Source organism: Panulirus ornatus, chromosome 19, assembly GCF_036320965.1.
Source record: "Panulirus ornatus isolate Po-2019 chromosome 19, ASM3632096v1, whole genome shotgun sequence".
In the NCBI taxonomy this organism is placed as follows: domain Eukaryota; kingdom Metazoa; phylum Arthropoda; class Malacostraca; order Decapoda; family Palinuridae; genus Panulirus; species Panulirus ornatus.
This window is the reverse complement of record NC_092242.1, coordinates 61,837,582-61,851,288: the sequence shown is the minus strand read 5'-3', so window position 1 is coordinate 61,851,288 and position 13,707 is coordinate 61,837,582. Positions and strand designations below refer to the sequence as shown.

Sequence of the window (13,707 nt, the reverse complement as noted above, 5' to 3'; positions counted from 1 at the left end):
GCTACGTCCGATAAAGAGAGCCTTTACTGTATGCTATGTTGCTTACGAGAGCCTTCGTTGTAAACTTCGTAGCGAAGGGAAGCTTTACTGTAAACTATATTCGTTAAGAGAGGCTTTACTGTAAACTATATTCGTTAAGGTAGGCTTTACTGTAAACTATATTCGTTAAGAGAGGCTTTACTGTAAACTATATTCGTTAAGAGAGGCTTTACTGTAAACTATATTCGTTAAGAGAGGCTTTACTGTAAACTATATTCGTTGAGGTAGGCTTTACTGTAAACTATATTCGTTAAGGTAGGCTTTACTGTAAACTATATTCGTTAAGGTAGGCTTTACTGTAAACTATGTCGGTTAAGAGAGGCTTTACTGTAAACTATATTCGTTAAGAGAGGCTTTACTGTAAACTATATTCGTTAAGAGAGGCTTTACTGTAAACTATATTCGTTAAGAGAGGCTTTACTGTAAACTATATTCGTTAAGAGAGGCTTTACTGTAAACTATATTCGTTGAGGTAGGCTTTACTGTAAACTATATTCGTTAAGGTAGGCTTTACTGTAAACTATATTCGTTAAGGTAGGCTTTACTGTAAACTATATTCGTTAAGGTAGGCTTTACTGTAAACTATGTCGGTTAAGAGAGGCTTTACTGTAAACTATATTCGTTAAGAGAGGCTTTACTGTAAACTATATTCGTTAAGGTAGGCTTTACTGTAAACTATATTCGTTAAGGTAGGCTTTACTGTAAACTATATTCGTTAAGGTAGGCTTTACTGTAAACTATATTCGTTGAGGTAGGCTTTACTGTAAACTATATTCGTTAAGAGAGACTTTACTATTAGTCAAAATCATTGCCTTTTTAACATTATTTTTTTCGTATTTTTGGCTCGTAATGACACTAGTAGAACCAGACCATTATATCATTATTTTCTGCCTTTCAAACAAAAGTTTTTTTCTGATCTAAAATAAAAAAAAGAAAATCATTACAGTAAAACCCGTCTTAACCGTAACTCTCTTAACCGATACATCTATTAAGCGAAATGGATTTGAAAACGGAATCTTCCCGGAAATTTTTAATTTTATTTCTGTTAAGAGATTTAAGCTCAAGAAAAGCTGGCACCCTCGTCTAAAAACACTTTGGCTTATCTTTTTTTATTTTTTTTTATTAAATAGCAGTTTAGCCTGCTTCATTTGTGGGCCGGTAATTGGAAACGGAAATATTTACCGGACACATTATCTCAGGAGAGCCGGAAATAACTGGATTAAACGGGTTTCTTAAATGATAACGGGACACGCAGCTCTCTCTCTCTCTCTCTCTCTCTCTCTCTCTCTCTCTCTCTCTCTCTCTCTCTCTCTCATCTGAACGCGTCACTAAAAAAAAAAAACCCAAAAAGAACGTAAGTTATCCCGGCAGAGAGCGGGTTCTACAGCATTTACGAAAAGGAGAATACACGCCTCAAATACGGGGTTTTCGTCATGTTCTATGGCATAGCAAACTACTCCTATCAGATTGTAAAAGAAGAACTTTGATCAATGGAAAATACACATGCGGAGATAGATGGATAGATAGACAGACAGACAGACAGATAGATAGATAGATATATAGATAGATGCAGAGAGAGAGAGAGAGAGAGAGAGAGAGAGAGAGAGAGAGAGACAGAGAGAGAGAGACAGAGAGAGAGAGAGACGATGATTTGATAGATAGACAAATAGCCCGATAGACAGATAGAGATGTTCTTTGTCGATGGGTTGCAGGAGGAGGAGGAGCGATCTCCTCCCTCCCTCTCTCCCACACACCGGAGCCAGGAGGCGCCTGGTGTGCCCTGCTGGCGGGGATCAGGTTCCATAACGGAGCGGAGGGGCTGGAGGCTGCGACAGATTGCTCTCATTATACTAGGCGTCGCTTTCTCTCCTCATCATCAACTCGAATTTACATCATCTTCCTCTATACCACCTCCTCTTCTCCCTTCCTCATTCGAGTTTCTTCCCTTCTATATTCTTCCGTCTTCTAGTGGTATTTCTCATACTTCCTTCTCTTATTCATCATCAGTAATTTCAAATGCTACTCCCCTGTTCAAATGCTGAACAGAGGAGTATACAATCATTCTTGGACATATATATCATGTCATATTCTCGCTAACAACTGTCTAATAGCATACCATCACCTGATATAACATAGGAAACCATTGACATTAAGCCTGTGATTGTCTAAATAGATATATTAAGGTTGTCCTCCACAGAGTTAAAATCTCGGAGGAGAGTTCCACTTGTGTTATGGCTAGATAAACGACGTATTGGTAATGGAAGGCTTTTGAATAGATCACACCGCTCACTTACATTATCAACAGTTAATCGATTTTGGTGTGTATCGTGAACAACAGGCAATATACACATTGATATCTAAAATCCAGATTTTATATATATATAAATATATATATATATATATATATATATATATATATATATATATATATATATATATATATATATATATATATATATATATATATATATATATATATATATATATATATATACACACACAAGAAGTACAAGTTGACGTGAAAAGATATTCTCTCAGGTTTACTAACAAAAGTCGGATTCTAATGATAATGCTTTTGGCCCGTTGGAACCTTGCGCGCCTCGTTGTTCCTTTGTCTGGCGTTGGTAGTGAACTTGAGGCGTTGTTGACTAGCCCGCTGCTGCTGGGTTGGACAAGCACAGCCCTCAGTCTTCGTTGCCAGGAGCAAACATTGTTTTTTAAAGCGAGAGTTAAACACTCTCTTTTCCTTTGAGGTTTGCAGAAGCAACTGTACCCACATGAACTCTAGATGGTGCAAACTTCTGTGATATGTTACTCGATCTCAAATCGGGATCTTCTTGTGGTGTTCAGTCGCACAGAGAGACAGTCTTAGATCCTCTTTTTTTTTTGAGACCCTCTTTTTTTTTTTTACCCAATAGACTTACACCACATCAAACGTGGCTCTCAAAGGTTGAAGGACTTGTAGAAGGAGCAGCTTAAAATTCACCCTCACCCTCAACCCAGATCTCAACCTTCAAGGTGATGGAGGCGCTCGAAAGTGGAAATTTCACTCTAGGAGTGAGCATGACAGTTTCTGGTCGTTAAGTGGCTAATGCAGGCGGGGTAACGAACCGGGGACCTCCTGAAGAGAGTGTGGGCATGGACCACTGTGGATATTACCGTTCAGAATCGAGATTAAGGCGAAATTGAACTGAATATTCAATGAGAGTTTATTTAGCTTCTTGGTCATGCACTGCATAGTTAGGTTGTGCCAAGGATATCCTTTTTTTTATATATACATTATCTTTTTTTTATCCGTGTTTACCGTTTCCCGCGTTAGCAAGGTACCGCCAGGAACAGACGAAGAGAAAGCCATGTTCGCTTACGTCCTACCCTCGTCCACGTACATTTGTAGCTACCAGCAGACAGTCTGTTTGTTTCTTTTACAATCCTTTTAAAGTTGGGATCTGTCGACAGGTGGCGCACAGGATCGACTCCCACCTCCCGCTCACGCCTGGATTCCTGCAGATTATGATATCAAAAGTGAGACTCTTTCTATTACTGTGCCCTATGCTACTACCTTCCATTAACCCAGGTTAAATTTCATGTCTAAGTCCTCTTAAAAGATGAAGTAATTCTCCTCAATCTTTAATTCTCTCGGGTCCTTAGCATCATCCGTAAATACATATATTTATGAGTCCAAAGTCCATATGGCAAGTAATCTAAACAGATCAGAAAAAGGAATGGTCCCAGGACTATGCCTTGGGGCACGCCACTCGTCACACCAGGCTTCGCTGACATGCATCCTCTGTTCCCATCTTCTAACCCAATTTTCCAACCGCTGAAGAAATGCCTACCTTATACCCTTTTTGAAGATCCTTCTCCCGCATGCATTTTTTCTCTCTTAAGTAGTTTCTCCTTCACAAGTAGTCACACACTTACTTTCTGAATACCTTTTCCAATACTCTATAAACCACACTTATCGGAGAGAGTGGTCTGTAAATTGGCATAATTTTCCTGTCTCCTTTCTCAAAGATTGGTACGACCATTGCCCTCTGTCACTCCTTCGGCACCTTACCTTTCTCAAGCATCGTCTTGAACAACACTTCACACCGTCTGGCAAGTGTATCTGCACACATCTGCAGCAAATATGGAGAGATTTCATATAACCATCACCCATTTATGGGTCAAGACTCTTTAGCAATCTAATTTTGTTTATCCTTTTTACTTCGGTGCTTTCCAACTCTTCCTCCTCCTCATTCCATCTCACTCCATCTGTTTCTATCTTCTATCGTGACCTCACAGTGTATGTATGTGTGTGTGTGCGTGTGTGTGTGTGTGTGTGTGTGTGTGTGTGTGTGTGTGTGTGTGTGTTCAAGATAGATTCTTGAAGGGCCTTTATAAAAGTCTATCATGCATTCGACCTGAGAAGCCAAAATAACATTTTGTTGTGATGCAAAAGTTTGATCGAATGAATTATTGAATTGACAAATTCCATGGTGCTGGTATTTCTCAATTCTTGGTTAGATCAAATCCATATGAAATGATTACAAAAAAAATCCATATGAAATGATTGCAAATGCATATGAAATGATTACAAAAAAATCCATATGATATGATTACAAATGCATATGAAATGATTACAAAAAAATCCATATGAAATGATTACAAATCCATATGAAATGATTACAAAAAATCCATGTGAAATGATTACAAAAAATCCATGTGAAATGATTACAAATCCATATGAAATGATTACAAAAAAAGTCTTATTTTCTTCAGCTCAGTGTATTGGAACAAGAAGTCTCTATGAACAGACAACCATCGAGTGATTTTCACAGAAAGACTTACTTAATAGGATGAAGAAGTCTTCATCAACAGACACAGAAACGACTAATGGAAGCACAGAAAGACGTCCATCAACAGACACAGAAACGACTAATGGAAGCACAGAAAGACATGTCCATCAACAGACACAGAAACGACTGATGGAAGCACAGAAAGACATGTCCATCAACAGACACATAAACGACTGATGGAAGCACAGAAAGACATGTCCGTCAACAGACACAGAAACTCTTGATCAACAGACACATGAGACCTTCGTTAAAAGACAGATAAATTCAATTATCAACAGACACTAGAGGTCTTGATCTATCAGACACCGGCAGAATGCCTTTACAGTCATTCGTAACAGACGAATGAAACTTCTGTTAACGGAATATGTTGTCTAACAGACACAACGTATTCGAATCAACAAATATGAGATCTTTATATTATGAACTTATATGATGCCAATGACGAATTCATTAGTATACATGTGCCAAGCCATCATTACACATTTCTGCAAGACACAGACACCGATACCTTTCAATTAATTTTGCCCTGGGTCGTTGCTCAAAGTTTTTACATTTCTTTTTTGATCTGGGATGATGATGTGAGAGAGAGAGAGACGGGCTGGATATACAGCTCAATCGATTCCTTTACCTGCTTCATTATATTTTATGGTGTGACACGTAACAAACAAAATGTTTACAAACAATTCATTATGGAAAGTGATGTTTGTGTTATCTCTTTAATAGTGTGTTGTCATTATGTTTCGTTCGTTTCCTTATATCAGCGAGCAAAATTGTCTCTGACTAACGATCAAAATCTAAATTGATATTTGGTCATCAACATCCTTAATGTCTCATATCTCTATCATGTCTGTATCTTCACACTCTCGAAATCTCTTATCAGTATCACAGATAAGATTGCCTTCAAAACCTTTTATTTCATTTTAACAATATCATTTATTACTTTATCTCTTCATACATTTTCATTTCACATTTTGAAATGTTAGTAATAAACCTGACATTCATTTGCATATCAAATTCTTATCTTCATAATCATTAATACAGTTGTTTTATACCTTTTTATACCTTTTTAAACATTTATTAACCTTTATCTCTGTTATCTTATGCTATATACTGCTGATATGTTCCATACATTACTCTATATCCTACAAAGATATATAGAAAAAATCATTCTTGTGTATATCTCTGGTTATTGTATTTATATATCATGTCTGAAATTCTTTGGTGTATTTTTAAACTTCTCTGTAAACCTGATCTGAACCTGGCAATGTATTTTCAAATACAAAGTCTATCCCTCTCTTGCGTACGTTCATCCTGCTCTTGCGTACGTTCATCCTGCTCTTGCGTACGTTCATCCTGCTCTTGCGTACGTTCATCCTGCTCTTGCGTACGTTCATCCTGCTCTTGCTTACGTCCATCTCGTTCTTGCGTACATCCATCCCTCTCTTGCGTACATAATAGTCATGTAAGCACCGACCCCCTTGTGAATTTCTCCCGTTCCCATCAGCTACATTTCCATTACTATATAAATTACCGATGGATTTCTATTCTACATTTGTCTCTGATTCTGTTTTTTGTATTCTACTTTCGCTTAATTTTGTAGTATTTCTTTTGTCTGTTTTTGTTTTCAGTGATTTTACGAATGCACCTCAAAGTGATTGGCATTTTCTGATCGCTGTTTTCCTTATATCTGTGATTCTTCTGCCTTAACGCTATTTTTCTGGATCTATGTTATTTTGCGTATCTCTTTCTTCTTCTTCTTCTTCTTCTTCTTCTTCTTCTTCTTCTTCTTCTTCTTCTTCTTCTTCTTCTTCTTCTTCTTCTTCTTCTTCTCCTCCCCTTCTTCTTCTTCTTATTCTTCTTCTTCTTCTTCTTCTCATTCTTCTTCTTCTTCTTCGTCTTCTTCTTCATCTTCTTCTTCTTCTTCTTCTTCTTCTTCTTCTTCTTCTTCTTCTTCTTCTTCTTCTTCTTCTTCTTCTTCTTCTTCTTCTTCTTCTTCTTAAGCTTTTTTTTACACTTACTTTCCTCTTCCATCACCCTTCTCCCGTCCGTCTTCTCTGGTGTCACATATGCCGTTTTCTCTCCAAGGGGGGCTGGGGTGGGGTGGGGAGGGGGCCGAGGTTGCCTTCCCCTTAGGGTAAGTGTTTGAAGGGGGGGGGTGTCCGGAAGCGGTTCTTTACCCCTTGTGACCAAGACTCTAGCACACTAATTCTCTCTCTCTCTCTCTCTCTCTCTCTCTCTCTCTCTCTCTCTCTCTCTCTCTCTCTCTCTCTCTCTCTCTCTCTCTCTCTCTCTCTCTCTCTCTCTACCCGTTCCTTTCCTTCCTTCCTTTATTCACCCACTGCCTTCCTCCCTCCCTCACACACACACACGCACCCTCCTCCTCAGTACTGCATTTCTCCTCCTTAGTTTTTGGAGATCTTAAGAGTTGGAGATGTTTGGCTTTCTGGCCTCATCTTGGAGAAGGCAAGATTCTTTCTTTAGATTTTTTTCTGATAAAAAGATATCTTTCACTACTGACGCTTTGAGGAAAATGGCACTTTATCTTATGTAATTCTGATAAAAGAATATATTTCTCCTCTACTGACACTTTGAGGAAAATAGCACTTTATCTTATGTAATTCTGATAAAAGAATTTATTTCTCCTGCACTGACACTGAGGAAAATGGCACTTTATCTTATGTAATTCTGATAAAAGAATATATTTCTCTTCTACTGACGCTTTGAGGAAAATAGCACTTTATCTTATGTGATTCTGATAAAAGAATATATTTCTCCTCTACTGACACTTTGAGGAAAATGGTACTTTATCTTATCTAGTTCTGATAAAAGAATATATTTCTCTTGTACTGACACTTTGAGGAAAATAAATCTTTATCTTATCTAATTTTTTTTTGCAGTTAGTGATTGCTATGTGAATTTTGACACTGTCATTTTTCTTAACATCTTGACTGACATGAGTTTTTTTTTTTGACGTCTTTTGACTGTCTTGATGATGGTATTGTTTTTGACACCTTGGTGAAGACACACACATGTTTTTTTTTTGACACTTTACTCATCATATAGTTTTTGATATTATGTGGCTTTTGACACTAAATGATGCCATTTAAGACCTGATAGTGGTACGAGTTCAGACACCTTTGTTGGGAATTAATTTTGGTTTCCGGCACCTTTACAGAGATTCAAAATCTCCCAGCGAAGATTTTCTGACTTTAACATATGCTAAAAACTGTTTGTTGTACTTTACAATAGATAAGAATACTTAAAGCCTTATATAGGTATCTATATATTCACATAGGTTTCTATATTTGCAATATCCGACATCTCTATCTGTAGGTTTCTACACTACTTCTAAGATATAATTTCTGACATCTATATTGGGACATGGTTTCTAGCACCAGTGTTGTGAATCTGGTGATCATTTCGCTGAGGGTTTAATATAGAATTTGAATCTATTATTAATGTGTTGTGACAGTCAACTTTGCCCCATGGATGAGTGGTTTCTGATTCTTTAAACGCATCACTTCTGATATCTTTATTTCCACACCACTTCTGAAGATCCTGTGGTGTGTTGCGAAGACATTCAATTTTCATTTATTTTAACATTTTTTTGGGGGGTGAGGGTGTTTTAAGGCTCACCTACTGGGATATTGGTTTTGCTGGACATTCTGGGATATTGGTCTCTGGGACCTTTCGGGATATTAGTTTGTGGGACTTTCTGGGATGTTGGTCTGTGGGACCCTGAAGGATGTTGATGAGTAAGACCTTCTGAGATGTTGGTCTGTGGGACGTTCTGGGATGCAAGTCAGTGGGACTTTTCGGGATATGAGGCTATGGCACCTCGTGGGATACTGACAGTGGGATCTTTAAGGACAATAGTCCCGAAAGTTAATTTTGTGAACGTAACTTTTTTATAACTTTATTAGCATTACTTTGTTCTACTTTAGTAGCCTTACTTTGCTTTTATATCGTTACTTTATATGACTTTGGCGTCGTTACTTTTGTTAATTTGGCGTCGTTACTTTTGTTACCTTGGCGTTGTTACTTTTGATACTTTGGCGTTGTTACTTTTCATACTTTGGTATTATTGACTTATGAAAGTTTAATAGCCATAGTCTGATAGCTGGAATGTTACTTTATAGCCTGGAGTGTTACTTTATAATCCGGAATGTTACTTTATAACCTGGAATGTTACTTTATTACCTGGAATGTTACTTTATTACCAATTGTTACTTCTGGAGTTACTTTATTACCCGTGCGTTACTTACCTTGTTAGTTACTGGTTTAGGAAGCGTTACAGATCAATCTTTTCCTGATGGAGTCGTCATCTCGTCACACTGTCTCAGGGAGATCCAAGAGCAAGGGCCATGTTACACGCACCCTGTGACATGGTGTTACGCTCACTGCCTGTAACACATCACACACAAGAGGCCATAATGCGACCCACAAGGACGAGAATACAGCAAAACTTTCATGGCTTTCGACTTCTTCCTCCTTTCCTCTTGCATAAGCTTATATTCAGCTTACAATCACTGGCCTTGATAAAGATAGATATATGTAAGCGTGATTCACTAAAGGTTTCGAAATCTCTTTCGCCTCTTTGTTATCTAAATTCTAATCATAATGATAACTAAAGATAGAGATCAAGGTGTTGGATATCATATTAGGCTTTCGTGTGTAGCAGTGATGTTCATTTGTTTCGTTGGATATATGAAGTTTGTGGCGCGGGGAGGGAGACACCCGTCCTTAGGAGAGGGGGCCGGAGGCGGTGAGAGCTCGCGAGAGGAGAAAGAGCCACAGCCTCCCTCGCCTGAAGCCGGAGCGACACTGGCTGTGAGAGGGCTGCTGCGAGAGCTCTCTCTCTCTCTCTCTCTCTCTCTCTCTCTCTCTCTCTCTCTCTCTCTCTCTCTCTCCTTCCCTGCCCGCCTGCCTGCTGGCCAGACACTCTCTCTCTCACACCTGTCGCCCTCAGCTGATGCTACACTACCTCAGGTGTTGGCTGTCTTCATGTTTTCTCGAGCATATATATATATATATATATATATATATATATATATATATATATATATATATATATATATATATATATATATATATATATATATATATATATATATATATATATATATAATATATATAAATATATATATAGTATAATAATATATTTATACGCAAACATAGAGAAACGCACACCTACACTTAAACATACAATCATACACAAACACTCATATAAGGATACACAATCACACATATACACATAAAACAAACAAAATAACCACACACACACACACACACACACACACACACACACACACACACGTTTGACCTCTGCCCTGGAACACGCAACACAGTCTTTATAAATACCTGGTTCCTGCCCTGGACCACACAACACAACCTTCACCAGTGTCTGGCCCCATCCCTGGAGCACACAACACAACCTTCACCAACGTCTGGCCCCATCCCTGGAGCACACAACACAACCTTCACCAGTGTCTGGCCCCATCCCTGGACCACACAACACAATCTTCACCAGTGTCTGGCCCCATCCCTGGACCACACAACACAATCTTCACCGGTGTCTGGCCCTAGTTTTGAATCACGGAACACAATCTTCACCAGTGTCTGACCCCCCCACCCTCCTCTCCTTGGCCTGAAACACACAACACAAGACGTAACAAGGTTAGGTTACCTCCAAGCAATTCAAGCGCCTGCGGTTCTAGCTTGGTTGTCCTGAGACCAATTTGTGTCCACTTCAGCCAGCGTTCACAGCCTGGCCTTCCAAGAAATTCCAGCCACTGTGCACAGTGAGGTAAATGCACCGTGCCTGTAGTTGGGATCCTGGGATGGTTGTGGCTTGGGATGGTTGTAGCTTGGGATGGTTGTAGCTTGCTCTGGCGCCCACAACGGGGTGTTCCAGCGTAGGAGGAGGTAGATATCAGTCCTTCTCCCGTTCCAACGTCTGTTATATCCTTAGTTGTCGTCCACCTCCACGCGCGTGCTAAGCAAGGACTCGTGTCGAGGCACGCAAGTGCACATCAACATTAACCTTTTACCTTTTGTGATCATGCCCTGGGAGCGCCACAGCGTTATGATCTTCTCTCACTGTCATTTATATAAAAGAAAAAGAAGGAATTCCAATTGGTACTTCAGTGTGTACATCCTCCATAGCACCTCGGCGCTGGAATTTCGATTCTAATTTTCTTAACACGAGACCGTAATTCTGATACATGGCAGATGGAACTCAAGACATCAGCCTCCTGAGCACGACTGGTCGGCACTACAACGTAATAGATACGACCCTTGAGTATTGATGGCCTGACCTTTGACCTTATCCGTGGGGGTCAGGTCAAAGGCCAGGCCAACATACCCCAGGCTCATTGTCGTCGTGATCAAGGATCTCACCCATCGTGTTGAAAGGTCGTACCCCCTTGCTGAAGGGTCGTTCTGTCTTGCTCAAAGTGTCGTTTGGGTCGTGCTCAAAGGGTCCGTGCTCTGAGCTAAAGCGTCGTTCTATCACACTCACGTGTCGTATTGTCGTGTTCGAGGATCGCACCATCGTGCTGGAGAGTCGTTTTGGTCTGGTTTGAGCAGCTTCCCGTCGTGCAGAAGGTGTTAGACCAGAAAATTGGGGGAGGAAAAAGGGGGGAGTGGGAAAAGGGGTGAATACACTGTGCCACCCATCGTTAAGGGGGAGGAGGACCCATGAACACCTTGTCGTTTTCTTTCCCTCGTAATCCCGTCAACATGACAGGTCAGAAGACGAAAATCGGGTTACTGTCTCTCATTACGTCTATTATACTATTATCTTTATTGACTTCCGAACTGGTAAGGAAAGACCCTTGCTCAGTTTTCTGTCTTTGTGATTCGGAGTTGACTCTCGTTGTGGTGTATGTGAGTCTTGAGTGGCTGGTGATGAGTGCGTGTGTATGAGTGTATGAGCGAGTGTGAGTGATTCACATGGAATCTAAGAGAGTTTGAGAATACTCTGAACATTAATGAATGACCATTTCAGGAAAAAATAAGTGAACTACGGACTTCAGGATAAGTAAAGGGATTTCTCATTAATGTGAGTGTTTGAGTGTGAGTGTGAGTGAGGGGTGTGGTGTATGTGAGGAAGGGGGGTTATAATGCTTTATGAGGAGGTACCTGACAGCATTCCACTGACAGAGATGGAGCTGGGCCGTTGCCATGACGACATCTCCCCCCCCACAACAACACCTTTTGTTACGGTAACCATCCTCCCCCTCCCCCTCCTCGCCCCCCCTCCCTCATCATCTTGTGACCACAGTATTCCCTTCTACCTCACACTCACTCCTACCTGACACTGGTGAGACGTGGGACTCACAATTCCTCCTAGAACACATTTGGAGAGACGGAGATTGTATTTTTTTGTTTTGGTTTTGGTTTTTTGAGTCGGGGCTGAAAACAGTATTAATGAGACACTCTTACTATCAGACGAGAAAAAAAAACGATAAAAAAATATGAATTGAAATAACATTTTTGTCCTTCAGAATCACTGTCCACTTGTAGGTAAATGATATGTTTATACAAACTCTCAAACTCATAGTCTAATAGCAAAACAAACACGTTCGAAAGGAAAGAAAAAAAATGATTCAAGGATCATGAAATTTCTGTATTTCTTTTAATGGCTTTGTCATTTTATGTCTCTTAGTCTCCAGGTATGGCTTTATATCCTCAGAATCACAATTAGTGAGATGTGAAGAAGACAGCGTTCCTTATCCATTTCCCATGGAGTCAGGGGGTGGGTGGGTGGCTGGAGAAACCTGTCTATTTTCACAATGGTCGAGGATTTACCCAGATTTCCAGAGGATTTTGCGAATTACTTTTATTTGCATTTTATATTCCAATATTTTGAAAGGATTGCCCCGCCCTACTGGTGTTCAAATAGAACCTCTCTGATGTGAGGGGATATTGAAATGTTATTCGTGAATGTGAAGGAAATTTTGGAGTCTTCAATTAACCTATGGTATTCATGGCGAAATGACTGGAAAATCTTCATTTGTCGGATTGAAACGAGACAAATGCGTTCACATAGACTGTAATAAGCTGGATTGTTGATGATAAACTGGATAGTATTACTATCTACGTATTTCAAGCAGAGGTAGTGGAAAAAGACAATAACAGAACTGTATATATATATATATATATATATATATATATATATATATACATATATATATATATATATATATGCTCTCGAACAGCATGGATTCGAACCCCGTACCATTTGTGTCGTGGCCAGGTAAGCCGACCACTTGGTTGGGTATATGAGAAACAGCCAAATAGTCGGCTTACCAGCCTATCACGCAAACGGTACAAGGTTCGAATCCTCGTTGTTTAAGGGTAGTAATTGTGATTATATATATATATATATATATATATATATATATATATATATATATATATATATATATATATATATATATATATATATATATATATATATATATATATATATATATATATATATATACATTCACGAGTCTGTGTTGAAGTTATGCCAGAGAAAGTTGTGAGAAATCATTCAAGAATATGAAGACTAGAAAATGTTTCAAGTATTTTCAGAGCCGGCCTCGCAAATCTGTACGTATGGCATTGTATATTTATAACTTCCCTCGTCTCTGGTTAACGTCATCATCCACTTCGTTATATTTGGTCACATTTATCCCCCCATTTCATGACGTGTTTGCCTCGGGGGTATGTCTATCATTTGCATTTATGTGTTTTGCCTGTGTATTTTGTATGCAAATGAGACGACCTAGGAGGAAGACCGGGAGGATGATAGTGTTGTGGGCATGTCAGAATATCAGTA

At 39.3% G+C, this 13,707-nt stretch overlaps 1 protein-coding gene across 1 annotated transcript in view; it reads right to left on the bottom strand.

Moving 5' to 3' along the window:
- Window positions 1-9,684, bottom strand: part of LOC139755568 (potassium voltage-gated channel protein Shaw-like) — a 63,276-nt gene extending 53,592 nt beyond the window's left edge. Inside the window, 1 exon segment of the mRNA XM_071674044.1 lies at window positions 9,143-9,684. The gene's annotated coding sequence lies outside the window, so the exon portion shown is untranslated.
- Window positions 9,685-13,707: the final 4,023 nt, after the last annotated feature.